The following is a 12,720-nucleotide window of genomic DNA, read 5'->3' as shown; positions in this document are numbered from 1 at the left end:
GATAGCAGATTTAAGTATATGTGCTATGATGTATATATTTGTATGCAATAGCACACAGCACAAAGCAAACAGATGTGGTCTCTGTGCCATATGCCACAGCACATGTGGCATGAGCCACGGCTCATGGTCCTAGATTTAACTTAATTTATTTGTAATGCACATGTTTTCTTAGACTTTAATGTACCCTTATAAATTGTTTTCATTGTGTGTAATGTTTTGTGTGTTGAGAAATTTGTAAAATGATTTCAGGAAATCTTTTTTTGGGATCCTAAGGTTTTCAAGGTTTTTAAAGTTTTCAAATTAAATAATTTTAAATTTGATTAGGAAAATTGTAGTTAAGCGTATGGTGATGTCAGTGAGGGCATTACATAAGCACAATCAAATAACTTAAAAAGTCACAACTTCTTAACCTTAAGAAAGGCCACAAGCCACAGCATGCAATACATGCACCGCAGCATGTGGCACAGAACCACACGCTTGATTTTGTTATGTCATGTGCCGCGGCATGAGACACCATGTGCCAAAGTGTGCCTATTTGAATTTTTTGCTGTCATTTCAAAGAAAAAATGATGAACTTCTGGCGTTCGCCTTTTTCACATCCGGCATCCGATTGGAGTGATTTAAGTGCTCACACAAAGCTTACCCTATATAATAGCTAATGGAATAAGTTTGGACTTGATATGACAATCTAAACTAAAATTGGATACCCGAGTGCAAATAGTCACTTTTTATTTCAAAAACATACACCCTAAGTGCTCAATTCTCATTCCTTGTCCTATTAAACCACTTTTGGGCCTTGAACTATGTCCAAAAGGTCTACATATACTTGGCTAACACTATATATCACATATATCACATCAACAGCCCATCTTGGCCTTTTAAAGCCACATTACACAATCGTGGTCTTATATGAGGAAAACATATATACAACTAGACTTGTTCCATTTTCAACCCTCTGACTCTTACATATAAGGCTCTACCTCACCATTTGTGTCAAGTTCTCATATAACAACATAATTCACAATTAATTCACAATCATCACATGTATACATAAGTAGAACAAGTTGCAACACCACATATTCTTGCTTGATTCGCATTTAAGCCTACCGATGTACTGTCCACTAGGGTACCCTCAGTACAGTGCAACATCATATACATATATACAAGCAAGTTTCATTATACAATCTACTTTCTCATATACATAAACATCTATACATCTTAGTTGGCAACATAACTCTATAAACAACTTTATGCATTTATTTCATTTAAACGGTAGTCATACCACTACTAACTGAAGCTACTCTTTCCTCACTTCCTTTCCTAACCTTCTTGCACTCTCTTCACCTGTGTTCAAAAGTAATGGAGTAAGACATACGTCTTAGTAACTCAGAGGTAATCCCAATTACCTGTTAGTAAGCAAAATCATAAACAAGCTATAAAGTAGCATGTGTATTAATAAAAGCAATATCATATGCATATACAGGAATTCACTCTCATCAATCTCGTTATGTTCATGTAATGCATTCCTAGTTAGCCCTGGCAAAGTAATCTCTGTACTTAGACTAGGACTTCTAGTCATAAGGAATAGGGCCTACCATACCACAGCTTAGACCAGGTAATATTCTTTGCGTGTGGGTGGTGTCTTAGGTCTGTCATGGCAGAGTCAAGCTCTATGCTCTAGATCATTAGGACTTCTTAGCCCTATAAAGAGTAAGACCATGACCCCTACCCTAGTATATTATAACTTCATGGATCATTCAATATCCTTGGTTTATCATGGGGAAGTCAAGCTCTACACTCTAGATCATTAGAGTTCTTCTCCTAGGTTGGTCTTAGCAGAGTCAAGCTCTACGCTCTGAATCATCAGGACTTCCTGGACCTCCTTACAGTAGAGCAATGTCCCCCTACCACAATCCAGGATATATCTCGTACATGCTATGTATGTCAATGCATGTGCCACTTCAAATTCATTTCAATCAATACTCACACACTTGCATGCATGTACTTTCATAATGCTGCTACTCTATCAATTCACAATACAATGCATGTAGTTATATCAAAATACTTACAAACAATTTTACAAACAAATAAGTAAAAGGGTTACTTCAGTTATCTTTAATCCTTGCTACCAAGGGTTACCAACTACACTAAGCTCCCAGGGGCATAAATTCTCATAAGCAACTTCACAGGTGCTTAATCTACATAATATAGTGCCCCTTGGTCAATTCTCTACACATGTCACAAGTATTGATTCGGCTAAACCAAATTCCTTAATAATCTAACATTTTAATTGAACCTTTTTGAATCCACTCATCTATTATTTATAGTCACTAGCCCTATAGGCTGTCCAAATAACTATAACAATGTCTTAATCCATTTGTTCACCCAAATTCTTACTATTAACCTATCCTTTAGGCCATTTTGAGCCTAAATCCTTAAAGCTCAACTATTCAAGCTCCACATTCTTGATCATCAATGTAACCCTCCCCTATATCCTCCAGATATAAGAGAAGTTTAACAGAATTACCACATCAAAAACACCAATAAGTAATTAAATGTTTTGTTTGAAAAGCTTAGGCCCAAGATTTATTTTACAAAACCATTCAAATCATAATGCAATTAGAGCAATACGCGGTAGAAAAGACTCATATACACTTATCTCAAACATTTCATACATCTAAACTCGCAATATCAAGTCAAAAAGTGGTCCGTGCATTGTGGCATATAGTATGTGTGCCGCAGTGTTCACAGAGCCACATGCTTAACTTTTCTTATCATGTGCTATAGCATGTGTCACATTGTGTTGCGACATGCCTGTCTAAATTTATACTATCATTTTGACAGCAAGAATGGAAAAATTTCAACATGCACTGTTTTCACATACAACATTTGATTGGAATGATTCAATCTCCTGCATGAAGCTTAGCTCATAAGTTAACTAATGCGATAGGTTTAGACACAATCTAACGGTCTGATCAAATTTTGGACACTCGAGTATAAAAAATTACTTTTTCTGAAAATTTTCCACACTCAAGCTCTCAAATCAATCCTTTTCTCTCATTAGACCATTATAGATCTTGAATCAAGTTCAATAAGACCAAATACACCTAATTGACCATAATATAGCATAATCATACTCATATATTGAAATTTCTTCTATGGCCAATTTTCACATTTTCTAGCTTTGTACAAATTGCCATTACTTGGCATAACTTAGCCCACTTGGCCTCTGCTCAACATAAACATATACAATCACATTCATAACATATGTACATTACAATCTTAACCCTAAATTACTCATTTCATTATAATTTCTCACTTAGACTTAAGATCCACCAATATTCACAATAATTCAACACATGTACACTTCAATCATGCCCTTAGTTCATTTCATCACAAAAACATAATCAAGCTAAGATTCCACAAAATCATTACTCAAGTCATGCATGCAACCCTATGGCAAATCATTTACATATATATACATAAGTTTCTTAGTTCATTACACAAACTTAGAGTTCATATAGCTTCCAACCACTCAAGCCGGCCCATACTCTCTTCCCTTACCCTGATTACTACCTTATCCTATAAATATGTAACCATGGGGGTGAGATAAAAATTTTAGTAACAGAATAACTCACTCTTATTAACTATCACATGCAACCATATAGAAGTATAGCATAATATACCAGTCAAATCTTATTAAAATAGCATTTATATTACATATTTCATTTCCTACTTTTTTCCATTTTCACACAGCATTCCATAGCATTTTACATCATGATCACTAACAACTGAACCTCTAAATCACCTTGACATGAAATCATAGGCTTGCCTTAGTCTAATGTATACTCTCATTAGCCTTGAGCTCACCTAGAATAGTAGAATCACCCCGCCAAAGATGTTCTATCTCACTATTGGACTATGATTTCCCCTAATACATACAATGGAGTGTTGTTGACTCTAACATCATATCATACAGATGCTAAGGAGTCTCACATCTCCAACAGCGCACCTCAATAGGCACTGAAGAGATCTTCTCTAACATTGCACCTTATAAGACACTAAGGAGAATTATCTCCAACACCACACCTTGTCGGGCACTAAAAGGAGCATGCCATATGGTCTTTATTACCACCTCTACTCAAGTGAACTACCACCCTTATGATCATGCTTTTTGAACCATTTAAGGTTCATTCATTATTGCTTTACACATTTTTATCATATATAGCATATATATTAACATGCCATTTGATAACACCCATTTCAATGCTTTTATTTAATCAAAAACTATTTCATGCAACATTCACACAATGCTATAAATTATGCTTAAGCTAAAACAAGTTCATGCACTACATAGCATATTCACACACAATTACAATAAACAGTCAAACAGAGAAAGTTATTTAATTACCTCAACCTTTTGTCACTAGAAAGGTTACTCGTGGATATCAACAACCAAAACCACTTATCTCAAGCTTCTTTTCTCAACTCATACTTCCAATATGCCAATCTAACACATTTGGCACATTTTAGTCACTTAGTCCATTTTGATCGAAAACTCATATTTACTACTAAGGGTTATATTCATCATAAACTCTTTTTTTTATCCATTCTAAGTTAATTACTACCCAATTACTACTTTACATTGTAATGTCCACCTTGACATTATCAAAATTCACCACACAATCACAACAAACAATCATAATTAGGAGCAAGGATTTGCTCCTAATCTCACATTAAAGATATAAGGGTTTAAACTAATAATCTTTTAGAAATAATTTTGGAAAACTTGGGATCCCATAAAAACCCTTCAAATTTATAGTTTGAGCTTAAACTTAATGATTTATAAGGGTATTGAAAGTATAGAAAATTTTTGGTAAGCAAAAATCTTTAAAACAGGGCTAAAAATGTCATTTTTGAGTATCTGAGAGAAACCCTGGATAAATCTATGATAATATCCAGCCAATCTCATAAAACTCTGTATTTTAGTCATAGAACTAGGTCTCTCCCATTTTAACATTGCATTTACTTTATGCGGACCCACCATAATCCCTTCAACCGACACAACATGTCCTAGAAATCGGACCTCTCGTAGCTAAATCTCACACTTGCTAAACTTGGCATAGAGCTTATTGTCCTTTAAACTTTATAGCACAATCCTTAAATGCTTCGCATGCTACTCCTCATCTTTAAAATATATTAGAATGTCAGCAATGAATACCACGCCAAATTGATCCAGATAAGGCCTAAATATGCAGTTCATATAGTCTATGAAAACTACAGGCACATTTGTTAACCCAAATGGCATTACTAGGAACTCATAATACCCATATCTAGTACAAAAAGCCATCTTGGGCACATCCTCCAAGCGCACTCTTAATTGATGGTATCCTAACCTCAAGTCTATTTTTGAGAAAACTGAAGCTCCCACCAGTTAATCTAACAAATCATCAATCCTTGGTAAGGGATATTTGTTCTTTATCGTCACCTTATTCAACTGTCTATAATCAATACAAAGCTATAAACTGCTATCCTTCTTCTTAACAAACAGTGCAAGTGATCCCCAAGGTGACACACTAGGTCTAATAAACCCTTTTTCAAGTAACTCCTGTATTTGCTTCTTTAACTCAGCTAGCTTAGTTGGTGACATCCGATACGGTGCCTTTGAGATTGGTTCAGTTCCTGGAACTAGGTCTATCGTGAATTCTACTTCCCTTTCTGGAGGTAAACCGGACATATCATCCATAAATACCTCATGAAATTCATTTACTACCCCAATCTTATTAATACTTCCATCATAGACCCCATGTACTAAGAAGGAAACCATATAAAATAAGAAAACCATCATAGACCCCATACACCCTTGTTGTATCAATTTCTCTACTTGTACCACTAACAAGAACTTAGACTCACTAGGAATATTAACCGGTATAGTATGTACTGGTAACAAAACTATCTTCCTAGTATAGTTTAAGGTGGCATTGTTTGCTATCAACCAATCCATATTGATAATCACATCCAAACCCTTTATAGGAATTCAGATCAAATTGAGAGTGGTTGAATGATTTTTAAACCTCACTTCTACATTCAAACATGCTTTATTAGTCATATCAGATGACTTAGATGGTGTAGACACTTTAATCACATTAGGCAATTCATGCAAACGGAATCCTAACTTCTCTACACATTCATATAAAATAAACGAGTATGTAGCACCAGAATCAAATAATGCTTCAATTTTCTGCTCACAGATAGAAATAATACCTTTTTATCAAATTCGATGACGTTGTTGCCTCCTCCTAAGATAGTGTGTAGACTCATCCTAGAATGGTAGTTCATTGCTCTACCATCTCCACTCTTTCTTCGAGGCACTGTCTTGCTAGATGGCCAGGTTTCCCGTATTTAAAACATACCCAGTACCTCCCAGGATATGACCGCCCACACTTAGCATATGGTGGTGATCGAGCTATACTTAAGGTCGGAGCAAGCATATTAAAAGCCTGTCGGGATGGTTGGGGAACACCATAACTCCTAAATCTGCCCCTTTAAAATGTTTCTCGAGTCTGTGATCCTTTAACAAAACTCTTCTTGCTTGGTGCTATAGAACTACTCAGGCCATAACCCACCTTCTTAGAGACTCCTCCAGAAGGGCCAAGGGAGGACGAGAACCTCCTATAACTATCTTGTCTCTTTTTTTGCTTCTACTTCCTGACCCCTTCTTGCTGCAATACAGAGTCGATTACACATGTCAGAATATGTGGTTACTCCTAACAGAGCAATTTGTTATCTATATTTAGGCCTCATCTTTTCCAAAAGCCTCTTACCTTCCATTCACTGTCATTTGTCTCATTTAGATAAGTAGAAAACTTTGATAGTTGATTAAACTACTGAATGAGGCATATAAGAGTAGATATACAATTCACCCTGGAGCAACTAAGATGTACCAGGATATAAAGCAATATTGGTGGTGCCAAGAATGAAAAGAGATGTCACAGATTTTTGTATCTTGGTGTTTAATTTGTCAAAAGGTTAAAATTGAGCATTAAAGACTAGTAGGAAATTTACAACCACTAGAGATACTGAAGTGAAAGTAGGATAGTATATCTATGGATTTTATTTTGAGATAACTAAGAACCCAATCAAATCATGATTCTATTTGGGTGGTTATAGATAGATTAATAAAGTCAGCCTATTTTTTAGCAGTCCGAATAAGTGATTCATTGGAGAAGTTAGCAGAGATCTATATTTAGGAAGTTGTGAGATTACATGGGGTTCCAAAAGACATTATCTCTAATCATGATCTAAGGTTCACCTCAAACTTTTAGAAAGCATTGTAAAAAGTAATGGGTATTGAATTAATATTCATCACAACATATCATCCACAGATTGATAGATAGACAGAAAGGACTATATAGACTCTATAGGACATGTTGAGAGCTTATGCCTTGGAACAAAGAGGCAACTGGGATAGCCATCTTTCTTTGGCTGAGTTTGCCTACAATAATAGTTTCCACTCCAGTATAGGGATGGCTCCTTATGAGGCACTATATGGAAGGAAATGTCAATCTCCTCTTTATTAAGTCAAACTAAGTGAGAGAAGCATTATAGGTCTGGATATTTTAGATCAAATAACACAACAGATTTAAATGATAAGGCAAAAACTTCTAATGGCTCAGAGTAGACAGAAGAGTTATGTGGATAAACAGTGAAGGCCATTGAATTTTATAGTTGGTGACCATGTTTTTCTAAGAGTTTTGCCTTTGATGGGAATCGGGAGGTTAATCTAAGAAAAGAAATTATCTCCTCGATTCATGGGTCTATTTAAGATCCTTCGGAAAGTTGGGCTAATTGCCTACCAAATAGCCTTGCCACCACAATTATCAGGGATTCATGATGTTTTTCATGTTTCTCAACTGAAGAAATATCAACTTGATCTATCTCATGTGATTAAACTCGAAGAAGTAGAGCTGCAAGAGAATATGACTTATCGAGCAGAGCCAGAATGAATAGTGGATGTTAAAGATAAGCAATTACGAAACAAGACTATTCAACTAGTAAAGGTAGTGTGGAAAGGAATGGCTCCTAGTGATGCTACTTGGGAGACAAAGGACAAATGAAGCAGTAATATCCCTATTTGTTTCCCTATGTATGTGGTTGTTCTTGAATTTTGGGGGCAAAATTCCTTTAAAGGAGGGGAGAATTGTAACATCTGAAAACTTTAAATCTAGAAAAAATTGCTAATTAATGGATAAATTAGTTAAAATATGATTAATTAATTTAAATATGTTTTTAGATTGTTAATTAGATTTTTGGGTCATATTTGGCTTTAAATTGAGTTAGATGGAAGTCAGATCAAGTCAAGAGGCATCGAGAGAAGCAAAATCAACTTATTGCTTGTTATATCATGAGTCACGACTTGCATGTCGTGTGTTGTGGCGCACGACACAGCAGGCAACTTAAAATTTCAAAAATGATCAAAAAATGATAGTTTTTATGGTGGAAAACCTAGAGCACGAAGGGGCAAGTTTTGGGCACTGTTAGGGTATCAATTTAGGAGGATTTTAAAGATAATTTGAGCCTTCAAACTGTTGAGTAAGTTTCCTACCCTTCTCCTATACCTTTTCATCTCATTTTCCATGGGATATAGAAGAGGGAAAATTTGCTCTAATTGGATTAAGCCATGAGTCTATGTTTTGAAGGTTTCTATTGACTCTAAAGGTTTAATTTAAGTTTATTGATCTTGGATATGTAGTAATGTGAAGCTACTTATTGTTTGCTGAAAGTTGGATCAAACCCTAACTTGACCATGGGATTTTGAAGTGTGATAAGTTGATATATTAAGTGTTATTTTGTAAGAGAGTTAGAGGAAGGCTTGAAAGGATTGTGTGAACAAATTCTAATCTTAACAAACCTCTTTGTTGAGAAAATGAGTGAGAAGTGGGAGAATTAGGAGGTTATTGGTAGCAATAGTACTTGTGTTAAACTTGTTGATGTAGATTGTGGTGGTGGGAAGACTTACCATGACACGAGAAGAGATTTAGTACTACGAACAACCCTTTTAATAACAAAAAGGTTGAGGTAACTAGATACTTTGCATTATTTATTACCTTGTATAAGTTATTCTCAAGTTGTTTTCTATGATTGTTATGTACATATGCATAAATTTTGTAAGGGTTAATTATTATGGAAAATGAGTGGAGTATTAGTTTGTTAAATGCCATGTTTTTGAAGTAAATGGTAATATTTATTATATTGTTTAGAAAGTTGTTAATTATCACCTTCCACTGCTTCAAAATAGCTTGACTTAGCTTTTCAGCCCTTCACCTCTCCTCTCTCATGTGTTTCTCAGATTTTTACTTATAAAATCACCTAATTTCATGACTTAAGAAGTAATTTTCTAGTCCATGCACCATAATTAGTAGCATAAGCTGTGGCGCATGGTACAGTAAGATTTATTCTCATCATGCGTACTTGCTTCGACTCAAAATATACTCCTATCACCCATATCTATTCATACAACACACAAACAAGTTAAAATACCAATTAATCATTCAAATCTCTAATCTCACACTAACTTCCACTTCACACTCAATTAACTTCTAAACTTAGGATTAGAAATTCAGGAAGTTAGATGAAAAATGTGGAAATTAGCCGTTAAGGGGTCAAATTTTAGTATAGATGTATATATATCATATATTGTGGTTAATTAGGTATATTAGGTCTCTTTGGACTTGGATCAAGGCCTTGTATAGTCGAATGAGAAAAAAGATTGATTTAATCCATTGGGTGCATAAATTTTTTTAGGAAAAGTGACTTTTTATACTTTGGTGTCTAAATTTTGATCAAACCATAAGATCATATCCAAACCTATCTCATTGGTTAGTTTATGAGATAAGCTTCATGTGGGCACTTGAATAACTTGATCAAATGTTGTAAGTTAAAATGGTGCACGTCAAAAATTCATTATTTTGTTGTCAAAATGATAGTAGAAATTTCAGACTGGAGCACTATAGTGCATTCATCACATGCCATGGTGCATGGCATAGAAAGTTAGGCATATGGCTCTATGCCATATACTATGGTGTATGGCCCATTTTCTAACTTGATTTCCTAGTTTTTAATGCATGCAGTGATCGAGATAAATGTATATGATTTATTCTCACTGTGTATTTCTCTGATGTATTATGGTTTTTAATAATCTCTAATAAGTCTTTGGCTAAAGCTTTTCAAACAAAATATTTGATTACTGATTAGTGGTTCAAGTTGTGATTCTATTAATCTTGTCTTGTATCTAGAGGATATAGGAGGAGGTTACACAGAGCAAAATCAATAGTTAAACTATCAGGACTTCTAAGCTTACACAAAGTAGGGCCACAAACTCCTACCCTAGTCTAGGGTACACTCATGAATGCAGATACTCTAGGTCCTCCTTAGAGGATCATCATCAACACTTAGGATCTTTCAAGACTTCCTAGCCTTACATAGAGTAAGGCCATGATGCCCTAGCCTATTTTAGGTTACACTTGTAGATATAAATGCACATGCCTCTTTGTATACATTGTAAGCATTACTTTCACACACACATGCATTGTTGTTTTGCAATACTATTACTTTATCAATCATAAAACACAATACATACAATTAATATAAAATACTTGTAAATTATTTACAAAACCAACAGAAAAAAGGGTTACTCCAATTACCTTTTATAACATCTTAAGTTTCTCAATTTGTAAAATTTGGTGTTTCGAAAGGTTAATTAGTCAATTTAGATAAAACTATTAATTAATGCGTTTTATGGGAGATAAATATAGTTTTTAAATCATTGACAGCCTTAGAAGAGGTCTAGGTTGATGTTTGAACGAGCCATGGCACGGAAGAGAGTTTAAAATTTTTGGGACATTCAGTGCCATGTTGCCCGGTGGGCGTGTCAATGCATCATAATGCATGTGCAAAATCAGCACTTATCAGTTTGCGAAAACATACTGAAAACAAAAAAGAGAAAGAGGGAAAAATGAGAGAGCGATGGAGAGGAGTTCTTGGTCTACTAGGGCATAATCCTTAGGCTACTTTAGAAGCAATTGGAGCTTAAATCACCATTAGGTAAGTTGCACATTCCCTCTTCTCCTCTTTTATGTGAAATCTAGATTGGTAGGACAATAAAGGCTTTGATTTCAATTTCTTTAGGTTAACCAAATCCATTTATTTATTAAAGGTCTGGGGGAGTTAAATCAAGCCTCTAACCTAAGTTATGAGTTTTGAGGTGATTGGGAATATTTGTAAAGGTTTAGATGAACCCTAGGTATAATTTGAAGATTTTGAGACAATGTGGGATATGGTTAGTGATTTTGGTGTGTGGAGATGTTTAATAGAATGGTTAGAGTATTTGAAAATGGTTGATATTGTTAGAAAAGGAATTTAGGTGCTATAGGCACTTAGATCCTAGTGAATTCAGGTTTAACCGGAGTGATAATTGATGATTTCACTTGATTGTGTAGATTGAGTGTTGCTCAAGCCATATCATGCTTATAGGATGTGTGGAGCTAACATGAGCCACGGTAACCCTTTTGTGTGACAAAAGGTTAAGGTAACCATATAGTTTATTATATTTATTAGCTATTATAACTGTGTAGAAGTGAAACAAAGTGATGAATTCATGGTTTAAGAATTTGTGTATGATTGATATTGAAAAATGATTTTTTTTAGCATGAACATTGGTTTGTGAAATGGATTTTTAATAAGTCATTGATTCCAATAGATATGCATATATATATATATATGATATGAAAGTAAATGTTGTGAATATATGGATAAGTAGTGCTAACTGTGAAAAGCATGATCATAGAGGGTAGGAGTGTAATATCTACCTTGACATTATCAAAATTCACCACACAATTACAATAAACAATCATAATAAGAAGCAAAGATTGCTTCAAAGCTTACATTATAAATATAAGGTTAAAACCATAATCCTTTAAAAATAATTGTGAAATATTTGGGATCCCATAAAAACCCTTCATATTAATAGTTTGAGCTCAAACTTAATGATTTATAAAGGTATTGGAAGCATGAAAAAGTTTTGGGAAGCAAACCATTTCAAAATAGGGCCAAAAATGTTATTTTTAGTGTTTTAGTCATGCGCCATAGCATGTGGCACAGAAAGCCAAGTTTGCTCACTGTACCATGCGCCGCGGCTTGTGCAAAATGCGCCGTAGTGCACATGTCCATAATAGTAATGTTGTCATGACAGCTTTTCTAGATGAACTTCAAATGTGCTCCTTTTTTGCATTCAATGTCCGATCGGAGTGATTCAAATACCCACGCAAAACTTATTCAATAAGCTAACTAATAGTATAAAGTTTTATTACGATCCAATACTATATGAGAATTTTAGACACTCGGATGCAAAAGTCAGTTTTGAAAGAATTTTCAACCATCCAAGCACCCAAAACTCATAACTTATACCATTAACCAATTGTAAGGCTTGAACCAAGTCCAATGGACCAAATTACACTTGAGTGACCAATCAAACAACACAAAAATTACCAGACACAAAATTTGGCCACTCAATGGCCATGCCCCCAAGATGACCAAAACACAATCAACACTACATGCACTATTTGGCTTCTATTGCCACATAATACATTACAATTACATTGTCACCACATAGATAAAACATTCCTTGCACTTGTATTAGTATTTTAGCACATCACCATAAAA

Source organism: Prosopis cineraria, unplaced genomic scaffold, assembly GCF_029017545.1.
Source record: "Prosopis cineraria cultivar Desert tree isolate PC_DT_omini unplaced genomic scaffold, ASM2901754v1 PC11, whole genome shotgun sequence".
Taxonomy (NCBI): Eukaryota; Viridiplantae; Streptophyta; class Magnoliopsida; order Fabales; family Fabaceae; genus Prosopis; species Prosopis cineraria.
Note: the sequence above shows the minus strand (reverse complement) of the source record.